Genomic DNA, 5,665 nt, shown 5'->3' on the forward strand with positions numbered 1-5,665 from the left:
CACTTGTGTGGCTAGTTGAATCTAACATTGGTTTGATCTGCAACCCACTACTGGTGTGTTGGTTCTGGGCCCTCTTGGGTAAGGTTTGGATAAGGGTTGATGTCAGATGTTGTTTGTAACCCACCATGGGCTACCTGTCTGGAGCTACTGCTCTGTTCACTGTTTGTGTCTGCATTTTCTGTGCCTGGATGAGTGTGGGAGGGGCCAATCCCTGAAACAACCTCTCAGTAGAGTATAGAGGCTTGGGCTAATTAGGCATCAGGAAAGGTGGTGGGTGTTGTTCCCACCCCAGGGCCCCAGGTACCATCTGTCTTGAATTTTTTCACAGACCTCAGTAGGGTGTGGCCACTAGGAGTTCAGTGGGTGTAGCCTCTGAAACCCAGAATTTTGTTCTACCAACAGTACAGACAATTTCTACTGAATCTTACATCAGGCAGAAGCACCTCCATTCTTGGGAATGTGGGAGGGGGGAAGCTCTGGCCTCAACTCCAGAAAACTGAGTCACTGTCACCACTTGAGTTGTTTGTTTTGTTATTTGTTGTTGTTGTTTTTGACACAGAGAGAGAGAGTCAGAGAGAAGGACAGATAGGGACAGAGAGACAGGAAGGGAGAGAGATGAGAAGCATCAATTCTTTGTTGCAGCTCCTTAGTTGTTCAGTGACTGCTTTCTCATATGTGCTTTGACGGGGAGAGGTGCGCTACAGCAGAGCGAGTGATCCCTTGAACAAGCCAGCGACCTTTGGCCTCAAGCCAGCAATCATGAGGTCATGTCTATGATACCATGCTCAAGCCATCGACCCCTCACTCAAGCTGGTGAGCCTGTGCTCAAGCTGGATAAGTCAGCTTTCAAGCCAGCAACCTCAGGATTTCGAACCTGGATCCTTGCATCCCAGTTCGATGCTCTATCCACTGTGCCACCACCTAGTCAGGCACCCCTTTGAGTCTTTTCAGCTCCCTGCTTCCTGGCCAAGGCTGCTTACTTCTCAACAGAGCCCAATCACCATACAATAGAGCAAGAGATTCCTGAGAGTGGGGCAGTTGTTTCCCCCTAGGCTGATGCTGCAGGAAGGAGATTACTCCACCCAAGAAAGATGGTGCCTAGTATTAGAGAATGACTCAGCACAGGGGTGCCATTGGTTGTCCCCCACCAATTTCATATCTCTTCATGCAACTCTAGATCTCTCAGACCTCCTTTTGCTGGAGCCTAGGGTAAATGGCTGTGAATGAGATTTTCTGTGTTGGCCCTTTAAGAGGGTACCTGTGAATCTGAGATCTTCCATCTCTTTCTGACAGACATAAACACCCCCCCCCCCCCTTTTCACTGCCAAATGCCATGGACAACCCTTTTAGGCTCTGGTGCTTTAGGCTGGGGTGTCGGCCTGGTGTTTAGGATCCACATCTCTCAGGGAAAACCTCCCTGCAGCTGGCATGTCCCTCATACAACATACAAGAGAAGAGAGCAAGAGAACTAGACAGGAATAGAGAAGGACTACAATCAGAAAACAAGAAAGAAAATAGCAATAGCCCTAGCCAGGTGGTTCAGTGGATAGAGCGTCACCTGATGCTCTGAGGTTATGGGTTTGATCCCCAGTCAGGGCACATATGAGAAGCAACCAATAAATGCACAGCTAAATATAACAACTAGTGTTACAACAAGTTGATGCTCCTCTCTCTCTCTCTCTCTTTCTCTCCTACTCTCTCTCTCTCTTTTCCCTTTCTCTCTCTCTCTCTCATCAATGGGGAAAAAATTTTAATGTTTAAAAATGGCAATAACTACATACCTATAAAATGTAAATGAATTAAATGCTCCAATCAAAACACAAACGTAGCCTGACCTGTGGTGGCCCAGTGGATAAAGCATTGACCTGGAACGCTGAGGTTGTTGGTTTGAAACCTTCGGGTTGCCTGGTCAAAGCACATATGACAGGCAATAAATGAACAACTAAAGTTGAAACAACTATGAGTTGATACTTCTCATTCCACCCCCTTCTTCTCTCTGTAATATCAATAAATAAAATCTTTTTTTTAATCTTTAAAAAAAGATACATATGGATAAAGAGGAAATATACATATATGTAATGGAATATTACTTGGCAATTAAAAAAAGATGAAATCTTATCATTTGCAACAGCTAAAGGGTATTATGCTAAGTGAAATGAGTCAGACAAAAAGACATACTACGTATATGATTTCACTTACATGTAGGATCTAAAAAACAAAATAAACAAACAAACAAGAGAGAAAAATCACAGGTACAGAGAAAAAACTGTTGCCAGATGGGAGGGAGGTGGTTGGGGGGCTGGGTAAAAAAGTGAAGGGATTAAGAAGTACAAATTGATCTGACCAGGCAGTGACGCAGCGGATAGAGCATTGAACTGGAACACGGAGGACCCAGGTTCAAAACCCTGAGGTCGCTGGCTTGAGCACGGGGTCATCTGGTTTGAGCAAGGCTCACCAGCTTGGACCCAAGGTCGCTGGCTCGAGCAAGGGGTCACTCAGTCTGTTGCAGCCCCCTGGTCAGGGCATATGTGAGAAAGCAATCAATGAGAAACTAAGGTGCCACAACAAAAAATTGATGCTTCTCATCTCTCTCCTGTCTGTTCCTCTCTCTGCTTCTCTCTGTCTTTGTCAAATAAAATTTTTTTAAAAAGCCAGAGGACAGAGTTCTGAAGAGAAAGTGGTCGACAAAGTAAAATAACTAAGAGATTGCAAGATCAGATCTGCAAATGTCCACTGGGCTTGGCCACATGAAATTAAAAGGTGGTTTCCGTGAAAGCATTTCAGGGTGAGGAAAGGAGAGCTGGACTGCAGGGAGCAGAATGAGAAAGAGGCTGAGGACGTGGACACAAATCACAAAGTCGTTTCTCGGGGTGAGGAAGGAGCTAAGTGGGAGAAAACCTGAGCGTACTTGGTGAAGGGAAGACTCAGCTGAGAGGGAGGAGGAGGGAAGTAGAGGACAGCGGTGGGGGCTAGTGGAAAGCACTGAGGTGCGGGCAGGAGAGGAGTCAGAGCAAACTGGGGGCCCAGGCCTTGCTTCTGTTCAGTGAAACTTGTGTCAGAAAGCTGAAGAAGCTCCTTTCCTCCATGAAGTAGGAGGCAGAACCATCTGCTGAGGGGAGGGTAGGAGGAGGTGGGAAGGAGCTGAGGAAAGGTCAAAGTTAGGAAGAGTGAGGGACAGAGAATGGAAACGACTGAAGTGTTCCTGGGCAGAGTAGTTAATATTGGACCAGAGGCTCTGGGCTGGGTTGGGAAGCATGTAAGAGCCCAAATGGAGGAGCTGGGTGAGCAGACGAAAAGGCAGGACGTCTAGTAATGTTGGGAGCACAGGTGAAGAGTGGAAGAACTGACGGAGATGGAAGGTCTCATACTAAACTCTGACACGGCAGCAGTGGAGCTGCTCCCAGGGACAGTGGGCGTCTGTGGGAGTGTGCTGCTACTGGGGATGGGGAAAGCTGTGAGAATGAGGAAGAACAAAGCCAGGGTGTAAGAGAGACGTCTCATCCAAACAGTAGATGGGGTGATGGCAGGGTGGGACTGTCAGGCTGTCAGACCGGGTGCCCTGGTCCTCAGTAGGAGATTGAAGGAAGAAAACAGGGACTCTGGGTGACAGGAAACTCAGAGGAAGCATATTTATAGAGATGAAGGGAAAAAATGTCTACGAATAGCAATGAGCATAAAAGTAATGTTGGCCCCACCCTCAGATCTGCATCATGGGGTCTTGGGTGAGGGGAGAGCCTTGGCTCATCTGAAGAGGGTCAGGGAAGGACATGCTCTCCGTGGTTGAACAGCACCGTCTGTTCTCTGAAACCTCTCCTGCAGGTCAGCACTGGGGGCGAAGTGGGGAGAAAGCACAGGCAGTGCTGAGTGACAGTGCTGAGGGTCTGCTACTGGGCGAGGTGAGCGTCAGCCTTGTGGTCAGGGTGAAAGACGGCAGGCACGAGAACGTTGGGACCTAATCAGACTCAAGGGGTTAAGGCCTGTTTCTGTGTCCCGGGGGTGAGGGGACTGGCGCTAGATGCCACTTGCTGCCTAAAAGAGCTCCAGAAAGACCCAGGCAAAAGGCTGGTATGTGTCCCATGGGTCTGTGTTGTCCTTACTCAACTATTTCTCCTGAAGAAAAACTGGTCTTATCCCCATGTTTCCCATTCAAGCTTAGCACCTACTTGAAACTAAGAAAAAAGGGGAAGAAAAGGAAGGATTGTCACTGTGACAGAAAAGACTAGTTAAGTCAGAGCGGGAAACCAGGCTGGGGTGGGGGTGGAGATGAATTGACATCAGCAGGAGCCCCTAGTCCCACAACCCCTGGGACAGGAGTCCTCACCCCACTCTCCCTTCGCTAGAGGGGAAATCACCTTATTTGAAAAGCCAGGAAGATGTGAGTTTCTGAGGCTGATGCCAATGGAAAAGGTATGAGGTGAAAGCAAAAAACAAACCAAAAAAACCCTTCAAATATTTACCTGGCACTGGCCCTGCACATATCTACCCATTTGGCATGTGTTACAAAGGAGAGGTTGGCTTGTGTTTGGAAAAGGAAATGGTTCAAGGTCCTAAGCACCCATCAGCTGAACACGATGTCCCTGTGATGTGCCCCTCACCGCCACCCACTGCCCCCTCCCAGGAGAAGCTGGGGTCTGGGAGGTGTGCAACAGAGAGGAGCTACCCCGGCACCCAGGCTGTTTTCTCCACTCAGACCGGATCTACCCATTCCATTCCACTTAAACAGTTTCTGTCTACTCTGACCACCAGACCTGGTTAAACATCAGGAAAAAAAAACAAATTACACACTTTTCAGAAACTGAAATTTTATAAAAAGGCATTTTTCTCTTTATCCATAAAATGATATAATCTTTGCAAGTATAGAAATGTGTCATAAATTATACAGAATGTTCCTTAATTACAGCTCAATGCAACTTGGTGCTTTCCTCCCTCCCTAAAAAATGAGAGAGAACCAAAAAAATAATATAACTGTATAGATAGATAGATAGATAAGATTTATATTTATATAATAGACAAACCAAATATGAAAAAAAAATCATTTCCTCTTTGGTATAAAAATCAGACTCTCACCTTGAGAGACACACAAACAGATATGATGATGTTGGGTTTGTAAACTGTGTGGCCAAAAGGATTTCCCTGCCACTCGCCCCTCCCCTATTTGAGGTCCACCCACCCTGCCTACTGCAGCCCACCTGCAGTTCCTTGGGGCTCCCACGTAACAGACTGTTCAGGACGTCCATACTCCACTCCCAGCTTCCTATCATTTCCGAGGACCCCCTCCACTACCAAAGACAAGGAGAGGATTCTTCCCAAGACCAACTTGGTAGCAATGGACTTGGGAACAACAAACTTGGGGAAGAGCTCCCTAGGTGTGGACAATGGAGAGGAAGGACAAGTGCCGAGGCTCCAGCTGGTCTGACCAGACCGAGCCAGGCACTGCGCTGCACCTCCACCACCCAGGACTTGGACTCCTCCACCTCCTGCCGGTCGCTGGGCCCAGAGGGGTGGGGCCCTCTGTTTGCCAGAAGGGAGCAGCAGAGGCCAGCTTCCCCTCCCAGGCCTGCCTCAGGTCGGGGTACAGGTGCAAAACAATGCAAGATGAGGAAAGTTAGGGCTCTGCTAATGGACTTGGGTCTAAATTTAAAATTAACTTTTTTTAGGACTAAAC

This window comes from Saccopteryx bilineata, chromosome 2, assembly GCF_036850765.1.
Source record: "Saccopteryx bilineata isolate mSacBil1 chromosome 2, mSacBil1_pri_phased_curated, whole genome shotgun sequence".
In the NCBI taxonomy this organism is placed as follows: Eukaryota; Metazoa; Chordata; class Mammalia; order Chiroptera; family Emballonuridae; genus Saccopteryx; species Saccopteryx bilineata.